Source organism: Sapajus apella, unplaced genomic scaffold, assembly GCF_009761245.1.
Source record: "Sapajus apella isolate SASKATOON/1434 unplaced genomic scaffold, GSC_monkey_1.0 scaffold40, whole genome shotgun sequence".
Lineage (NCBI taxonomy): Eukaryota > Metazoa > Chordata > Mammalia > Primates > Cebidae > Sapajus > Sapajus apella.
In genome coordinates this window covers 633,179-642,881 of record NW_022436980.1, presented here as the reverse complement: position 1 = coordinate 642,881, position 9,703 = coordinate 633,179, and the positions used below count along the sequence as shown (strand labels likewise).

The window sequence follows — 9,703 nt, the reverse complement described above, 5'->3', positions numbered from 1 at the left end:
CACTTTCAATAATGTCAGAAAAGTTTGCTTTCCTTTTGCAATGCATCGATAGGTTAAATGGCATTTTTACTAAACCTACAGGTGACACAAAGCTGGAAAGTAAACTTATAGCTACAGAGCTAAATCAGAATTCAAAATTGTCTAGACAGTCTGGAGTTTCTTGTCTAACTCAATAAGATGGAATATATCAGAAATAATTGTGGAATTCTATATTTAGGCTAAAAAGACAACCATCATGTAAGTTCAGTATGGAGATGATTACCCAAACAGCATTTGTTCATATGAAAGGGCTGGGAACTTTAATCATCCACAAGTTGAATATCTTCCAACATTATGATGTGTCTGACGGAAAAAAAAACAACCCAATCTTTGACTGCATGAAGTAAATTGAAGGAGAGATTATAGGAAACCGTGGTTCTACTGCAGTGGGCTGTGGTCGGACCACGCTGAAGTACTGGGTTCTGTGGTAGATACCACAATGCTTGGGGGATTTTGACCAACTAGAAGAAAAGTAATGGGGTGGTAAGGGTCAGGAAATCAGGAATAGTTGACAGAAATGATCACATTTAGCCTGTAGAAGAAAAAAAGTCAAAGGAATACCATATCCTTGTCTGTAAATATTTAAAAGGCTCTTGTGTGACAGGCAGAATAAATTTGTTCTCCCCTGTCAAGATGTAGAGCTGGATTAAAGAGCAGCAGTTAAAGAAGGCAGATTTCAGTACAACATAAGCAAGAGCTTGTCAATACCTAAGCCATTGTCCTAGAGAGAGAGAGCTCGCAGCATCTAGATGTATTATAGCTATGGCTACCTTGAAGGAGACCTTTACACTGGGCAGAGGTGAAGTGAGAAGAAGACACCACTGTCTCTGGCCAGGACTGGATTCATTGCTCTCATTTCACCTGATATTTCATATATATTCTGGGCCTCAACTTGGAAGTCGTCAATTTTGCCTGAAGAATCAGGCCTGAGGATTCATAGCCCATGACTTTCTGAGCAGGGACTACCACTTTGGAACACCTGAGCTTATAATATAGCCCCTTGCTTAGGAATTCTCTGTACAGTGAAAATCACTCTCTTGTACTTACCCATTTGCCTAATAACAGAAGGGCTCACTTTGCTTCTTGAACATATATTAGGCACTTATTTTTTTAATTAATTAATTTATTTTTTGTGAGACAGTTTCGCTCACTCTGTCAGCCTGGCTGGAATGCAGTGAGTGGTGTGATATCGGTTCACTGCAACCTTTGTCTCCAGGTTCAAATGATTCTCCTGCCTAAGCCTCTTGAGTAGCTGGGATTACAGGCATGCATCACGACAACCAGCTAATTTTTGTATTTTCAGTAAAGACAAGGTTTCAACATGTTAGACAGGCTGATCTCAAACTCCTGACCTCAAGCAATCACGACAACCAGCTAATTTTTGTATTTTCAGTAAAGACAAGGTTTCAACATGTTAGACAGGCTGATCTCAAACTCCTGACCTCAAGCCATCCGCTTGCCTTGGCCTCCCAAAGTGCCACCATTCCTGGCCACATATTTCTGCTATAGAAATATTTTACTACTCCATAGACTGTACTTTTATTTCTTTGAGTTTCATTTGTTAATTTCTAGACACTTTTTCTGCTTTTAAACATGATGAACAGAACTTTGATAATATAATAATTTTAATAATGCTTAGAATTATTACATGAAAAGAAATGAAAGTTTCTCCTCTGAGGCTTGGCTGTGCTGGCACCAATAATGCCAGGAGACTTCATCCTATAACGTACATCTATTTAGCACCCAAAGAGAGTCGCTATTATGCCCCAACCCATCTTTATCCTATTAGGAAAGGCAGCTAGTCTCATTCTTAAAATCTATCATCCAGGTGCTTAGGGGAAATACAATCTAAATTTCTTTTCAGGAGATGTAAGAGATTGGAAAACTGGTCCTTTGGTTTTTCATACACTATTCAACACAACACTTCTGACACTGGATGTGTGGATTTATTTCCCTATACACCAAATAATTTTCCATTAGACATCAGGGGGTTGTCTTACAATTCAGCTCTGACACATCTCCCTAGAGTTAGAGTCAGATCTCACAGGTCAAGGCTCAGTCTCTCAAGACTGCTTCTCACTCCAGATGCCAATGGCAAGTCCCAGGTTGCAGCCCATACTTCTGACTGGCTATAAATTGGCATACCCATGACCCCTCTCTTCAGGTTTTATCAGTTTGCTAAAGTGGCTCACAGAATTCAGGGAAACGTGTTTACCCATTTATTGTAAAGGGTTTTACAAAGGATACAGAAGAACAGTCAGACGGAGAGATGCCTAGGGCAAGGCAGGTGGGAAAGGGTGCAGGGCTTCCACGTCTGCTCTCAGCAGACCACCCTTCAGGCACCTTTATGTGGTCGGCTCTCCAGAGGCTCCCTGAACCCACTTCTCTTGGGTTTTTTGGAGGTTCCATTACATAGGCATGATTGATGATATCACTGGCCATTGGTGATTAACTTAACTGTTAGCCCCTCTCACCTCCTGGGAAGTCGAATGGTGGAACTTAAAGTTCCAATCCTCTAATCACAGGATTGGTTTCCCTGGCAAACCAATGGAGGTGGGGTTTTGCCATGCTGCCCAGACTGGTCTCAAACTCCTGAGCTCAAGCAATTCTCCCCGCCCCCACAACTGGCTTCCCAAAGTACTGGGATTATAGGCATGAGCCACTGTGCTCAGCCATCTTCTCATTTTTATAACAGTTGAATTCCCTAAAATAAGTCTGCGATTAAGTTTCTAGTTTCAACATCTTACAACCAAATAAATGTAGTATTTAAGAGTTCTCACTTTAATGTCAGACAGACCAGGGCTCATATACAGAGCACTGACTGAGAAGTTACTTAATTTCCTTAGTTTCCTTATATGTAAATTCACAGATTTGTAAAAAGGATTAAGTGAGATATATATGTAATGTGCTTAGCACAGTACCTGGCCCAGAGTCAGTGCTCAGGAAATGTTAGAGCTCATTAATATGTATTATAATCAAATAAAATATGAGAAGACTGAAAATAGAAAGAAGAAAAAAATCACCCATAGTTCCAACACCTGAACTGATTTTGAACTATTTTCATTTCGTCTTTTATCTGTGTGTAAGTGAAAGAAATGTTATATATGATTCTGAGAGGCAGTCCTGGTAGCCAGAATGCCCTTTGTTTGCCAAGTCATCATAGGTGGTGGGGTTAAAATCTGGAGGTGGAAGCTGGGGTGTGTGAGTGCAGAACTGCTCTGCATAATGATGGGAAAAGGCAAATGAGATTCTGTAAGGGATAAATAGTTTAATCTCTGGATTAGGTCTTTTAAGCACTTCCTAAAGACAGAGAAGGAAGCCATTAAGTGTTCTGAGTCTTAGAACTGCCGCTGTCAGACTAGATCACTTTTGTGATATCTCGTATACCAGTTTCCAATTTGCTGAAGGTATTGAGTCCCTGAGAGCTGAGCCTGAGACACTTGTGCCAAGAGTCCTTTATCAATCCTTCTATCTCTTCCAAGTCATTCTTTTCTAACCCATTCCTCCTAGGGCAGCCGTAGTGATCTCTTCCATGCTTCCCTATCTCAGGTCAGGCCCTTTTGAAAGTGGGCATACTCATGAGCCATCTTAAATCACATTAGTCAGTAGTGCTGCTAATGCCTTATTAGTAGAGAATCTGGACCAGAAAGATTGCTTTCCTATGGGCTTGGGTAAAAGCCACTAGAACCCAAAGAGACAATACTTGTCCTCTCAGAATCATATAACCAAAAGCTAATGTTACTGAGTGATGGTCTAGGGAAAAAAATTATTTACTACTAAAATCTAGGAGGCAATATTTTAATTTGATAGTTTACTTTTATTTCTATTCACAGATTGAACATTTTAGAGTGGTTTGAAGGTTATCACTTCTCTATGATGTTCTCTCAGTCTCTATTTGATAAGCGATTTGAGATTACTAATTTAGTTTATGAACCTATGGAAGAAGAATGTGAATGGAAACCAGATGAAGAAGATGAGATTTTGGAAGAGTTGAAAGAAAATGTCAAGATTGAAGATGTGAAAAAGGATGAAGAAAAAGAAGACCCCAAAGGAATTCATGAATTTTGGTTAACTGTTTTTAAGAATGTTGACTTACTCAGTGATATGGTTCAGGAACATGATGAATCTATTCTGAAGCACTTGAAAGATAATAAAATGAAGTTCTCAGATGCTGGCCAGCCTATGAGTTTTGTCTTAGAATTCCACTTTGAGCCCAGTGAATATTTCACAAATGAAGTGCTGACAAAGACATATAGGATGAGGTCAGAACCAGATAATTCTGATCCCTTTTCTATTGATGGACAAGAAATTATGGGTTGTACAGGGTGCCAGATAGATTGAAAAAAGGAAAGAATGTCACTTTGAAAACCATTATGAAGAAGCAGAGACACAAGGGATGTGGGGCAGTTCGTACTGTGACTAAAACAATTTCCAATGACTCTTTAATTTTTCTGCCCTTCCTGAAGTTCCTGAGAATGGAGATCTGGATGATACTGCGGAAGCTATTCTTGCTATAGACTTTGAAATTGGTCACTTTTTATGTGAGCATACAATCCCAAGATCAGTGTTATACTTTACAGGAGAAGCTACAGAAGATAATGATAATGATTATGATGAAGAAGTGGATAAGGAAGGGGATGAAGAAGGAGATGAGGAAAATGATCTAGACAATGACCCAAAGAAGGATCAAAACCCAGCAGAGAGCAAGCAACAGTGAAGCAAAATGTATGTGGCCTTGAGGATAACCTGCACTGTAATAGCCTAAACACAACTCTTATTTACTTACAGCCTTATGTTTTTGTATTTTCTTGGTAGACTAGGTAATCTTTTAAAGGGCAGAAAACTGATATTTTAAAGACCAATTTGTTCTCCCCAGCATTTTAGCTAGTTTTTCTGCCAGATAGATTGAATGCACAAGTTCTGTCATTCATGTTCATTCACTGCTACATAATTTGGTTTTTCTGGAATATTTTTATGTAGCTCTTGGAGTACATCTATGCATCTATGAATTAACAACTGTTAAAGGAAACACTTTTTTTTCATAATTTTTTCCTTGAAGAACAAAGTATATTTTCAGCTGGTTATTGAATAGGGTTAAGTCTGCTTGGATTAGCTGTGCCTTTCATTACTTTGTTACAGAAATGCAGTGACTTCTACTAGGACAATTTATTCTTTAAAAAAAATGGCAAGACAACCATATGGTTAAGAATTTCCAGTATGACCACACCCAATAACTGTATTAGATTGTTAATCAATTATTGTGTTATAGGTGACATAGTTAACTGAAAGTAACCTGATTCAGTATAGCTACTGGTATCACAGTGAGGTGAATAAAACAGGATTTTCAGAAGTTAGCCTGAATTTAACTATATTTTTAAATTTAACCTACATTAACTATCTTTTATTTGTGGTAGGGTCTACCTTCTGCTTCCCTGGAAAGGATGAATTTACATCATTTGACAAGCCTATTTTCATTATTTGTTGTTTGCTTGCTTTTGCAGCCTAAAATAAAAATTTCAAATACAATTTTAGTTCTTGCAAGATAATGTCTTAATTTTGTACCAATTCAGGTAGAAGCAGAGGCTTAGCTTGAATTAGGGGTTATACTCAGTTTTTACTGCCTTATTGAAGAAAACGATACCAGCTTTATTTAATAAGCAAATGTAAAAAAAAAAGAAGAAGAAAAGAAGGAGAAGGAGAAGAAGAAAGAAGAAGAAGAAGGAGAAGGAGAAGGAAGGAGAAGGAGAAGGAGAAGGAGAAGAAGATCTTAAGTGATTTGATACTTTTTTTTTAATTGAAGTTCATTTCTTTGGGTTAGAGCTAGAGAGAAGGCCTGAAGCTTCTGTGGTTTCTTCTAATTCTTATTGCTTTGAGTATATCACTTACCCATGATTCTGTTTACTATGTATTAAAATGGGTAGTATTATTTACTTAACTACCTTATGGATGTGTTAAGGCATATTGAGTTAAATCTTATAAAATGCTTCTCAATCCCATTAAAAACTCAAAATTTTAGGCCTATTTGTAATGCCAGTGTAACGCTCAGCATTTCATTCATACTACGCTTTGATAACTAAACTGGAAAATGAAGGTTAAGTACCTCTACTCTGGATCTGGGCAGGCAGCATTCTTTTAGATCTTTGTATGGCTCCTATTTTTACAGAAATGGATGGATGCACTATTTCACAAGGCCCAAGAATTTTTTTCAGATATTTTTGATGACTGTATTTTAGTAAACACTATAGGAAAAGCACTATATAGTATTGTAGTCATGAGACTAAAGTGGTAATCAGACTATTTTTGACAAAATATGTAATTAAATTTCAGACTGTAGAGCCACGTTTACAATGCCTCAGGCTAATTGTAATTTTGGGGTTGAACTTTTTTTGATGTCAGTGAGGATGGACTGGATTGTCATTAGAGGAAGGTCTAGATTTCCTACTCTTAATAAAATTACATTGAATTCATTTTTAGAGGTGATGAAAACTTCCTTTTTCAGAAGTTAATGTTAAGGTCTTGGAATGTGAACACATTGTTTGTAGTGCTATCCATTCCTCTCCTGAGATTTTAACTTACTACTGGAAATCCTTATCAATTATAATACCTTTTTTCTCTTTATTTTCAAAATTATTTCCTTTGCTCTGATTAGACACTCTTTTTCTTTCTTTTTTTTTTTTTTTTTTTTTTTTGGTAACTGTAGTTCATCTAAATGCAGTTTTTTCTGAACTTTACAGATAGAATCCCATTTTTAATGAACTGAAGTAGTAAAATCATCTTTTTCATTATTTTAGGAAATAGCTATTGCCAAAGTGAAGGTGTAGATAATACTTAGTCTTGTTATATAATGGGGATGTGGTTTGCAGAAGAATTTTCTTTATAAAATTGAAGTTTCAAGGGATGTCAGTGTTTATGCCATTTTTCTAGTTCCAGAATGATTCCATTCCATTCTAGAAATTTGAATTATGTAACTTGAAATCCTTAATAAAATTTTAATTTAATTTTATAAAACAAAAATGAAAGTTACTACTCCATTAAGTAAATCTGAACCCTAAAGACTGAAGATCCTGTATGTTGCTAGAGTTATAACTCAATTAGAAAGATAAAGAGGTAAAAAGAATGAAATGGAATAGTCCCTCTCTATTTCTATGGCTAACCTTTGGGAAAATTTTTTTTATAGGAACAGAAGCTTCTTCATTAGCCATCTATGGAAAGATTTTAGGCTGAGTCCAATTCACAGTGATTACCCTTTACTAGAACCATGGGGGAACGAGTCACTCAGTTTGATAGAGATTGTTAGGAAGCGGGGGAAAATAAATTTGGAAATCTTAGATAAAAATCATTTGAGAAGATGTTAGAGAATGTCCTACAAATAAATAACACATGTAAATGTTCTATTAAGCATTTGGTAGAAAGCTGGCCAAGATGATCCTTAGCAGGTGCATAAACTAAATTGGGGTGGGGATGGGAGTGAGGACAGGTAAGATTTGGAAGCAGCAACAGTTTCCCAGGCAAAGCTAGGATATTTTGGGGAATGCAGCTGGAAACAGTGGCAGTGTAAGAGGAAAAGAGCACAGCACTATGATTCTAGAGTGTCAAGCCCAAAGTGTCCAATACCTGAGGTTCTGGCTTTGCCAAGTTACCAACATGGAAGGTAGGGGTGCGTAGAGATGACTGGGGAATCCCAGGTAACAAAAGATTCAGGCTCAGAAGAGCCATTATGGAATTCAAGGGAAGCTTTCCTTGTACATATTTCAGGATTATTTGGCTCCTATATTAACTAGTACTTTTTAGCTTCAAGTAAAAAACAGCCTAATAAAAAGTGTGGATTAAGTAAAATGGAAATGCGCTTTTCTCTCAAACAATGGAAAGTTGAGCAGTTGTTAGTCTAGAACTCATATAGAAGCAACCAGAATGTCAGCGAATTCCAGCCTTATTCTTTCAGATGTCAACATCCTTAGCATCTAGTTTCCATCTTCAGTATTGCTTCATGTTCACAGTTAGTTACTGCAGCTCCAACCATTACATCCACCATACAGGGAGGAGGAAGGAGGAAGAGGGGAAAGCAGACATATGCTTATCAGATAAGTCAGCCAGTGCCCTTTAAAGTGCATTCTCTGCAGTACTCCACCCTGTAATTTCTGCTTACCTCCTTTCACCAAATCTGTTTGATATGACCAATCCTAACTAAAAGAATAGCTGTGGAAGTAGAGTTCTTCAGCTTAGCATTAAGTTGCCTTCAATAAAATTGGAGTTCTCTTAGAAAGATAAAAGGGAGTTATGGACATTAAATTTGCAATTAGAAATCTCTTCCACAACGTCCTAACCAAAGGATGGCTGAAAAATTATTTCCAACTCCCAATTATGTGTTGGGAGAGGCTCTAGATGTATTGATATTCTTGGGATGCTTTTTCATTGATTCAAGGAAAGGACAAGGCAGTTTATAGACAGCTTATTCCAACACTGGGTTTGAACTAAGTTGAATTAAGGAAAAATAATGATAATAAAAAGGGGATGCCTACAGGAACAGTCTGAAGGAAGTGAACTAATATGGTTTGGCTCTGTGTCCCCACTGAAATCTCATTTTGTAGCTCTCATGTGTTGTAGGAGGGACCTGGCAGAAGATAATTGAATCATGGGGGTGAGGCTTTCCTGTGCTGTTCTCATGATAGGAATAAGTCTCATGAGATCTGATGGTTTTAAAAATGGGAGTTTCTCTGCACAAGCTCTTTCTTTGCCTGATGCCATCCATGTAAGACATGACTTGCTTCTCCTTGCCTTTCACCATGATTGTGAGGCTGCCCTAGCCACATGGAACTGTAAGACCATTAAGCCTCTTTCCTTTGTAAATTGCCTAGTCTTGGGTATGTCTTTATCAGCCGTATGAAAGCAGATTAATACATGCATCATAATGGTTACAGAGTTGCGTGAGGTGATGGGATCATAACTTTTTAGTTTTCTGTTATGCATTTGTATTATTTCAAATGTTCTTGTATTCTTTTGATTTCCTATTGAATTCTTTTTTCCTATTTTAAGACTCTCTGGAGAAGGAAGGCATTTGGGCCAGCCTACTTAAAGTGAGACATATGCCCAATGTGCAAATTAGGCCAAAAGGCCACAAAATGTGTTTAGGAAACAAACCAGGGCATGAGAGATTGCACTTGTATAAACATATTGTGTGTGTGTAATATTGATCTCCATGTCACAAAGGAGCCATAAGGAGCTGGCAAAGGCTCCTGGGAAGGAAAATTAGAGGATGAGAAAGCTACTCCATGAAAGTTAGTGTAGAGTAGGTGGCACATTTGGAGGCCTGCAGTAGAAGGACCTGCAGTCTTTTCCCACTCTTCCCCTTAACCAGCTGCATGATCCTGGGGAAAGTAACCTATTTAGTCTTGGATTTTTAACCTATAAAATGGGAAAATAGAACAAGATGATAATTAAAATCCTTTGATATCGAAATAATTTTATTTTCCATAATTGTTGACCCAAAAGATAAAATGATGAAATATTTCAGGAGGTGAGGGTAAAGGGGAATGAAAGTAGACAAGTAGCCTAACATGTGAAGAGGTTTCACCAAGAGTAAAACACTTAGAATAACATGAAAGTAAGAAAACCATCTGGAGGCAATTTTAGGTGCATAGTAGCTATATGGAACCTCTTTGGATTG

The 9,703-nt window shown here is 37.5% G+C and overlaps 1 pseudogene across 1 annotated transcript; it reads left to right on the top strand.

Annotated features, from left to right (window-relative positions):
* Positions 1-1,428: 1,428 nt before the first annotated feature.
* Positions 1,429-5,576, top strand: LOC116565390 (annotated as a pseudogene). Its single transcript, XR_004275416.1, has one exon. The product of XR_004275416.1 is annotated as a nucleosome assembly protein 1-like 1 pseudogene (transcript).
* The last annotated feature ends 4,127 nt before the right edge of the window (positions 5,577-9,703 follow it).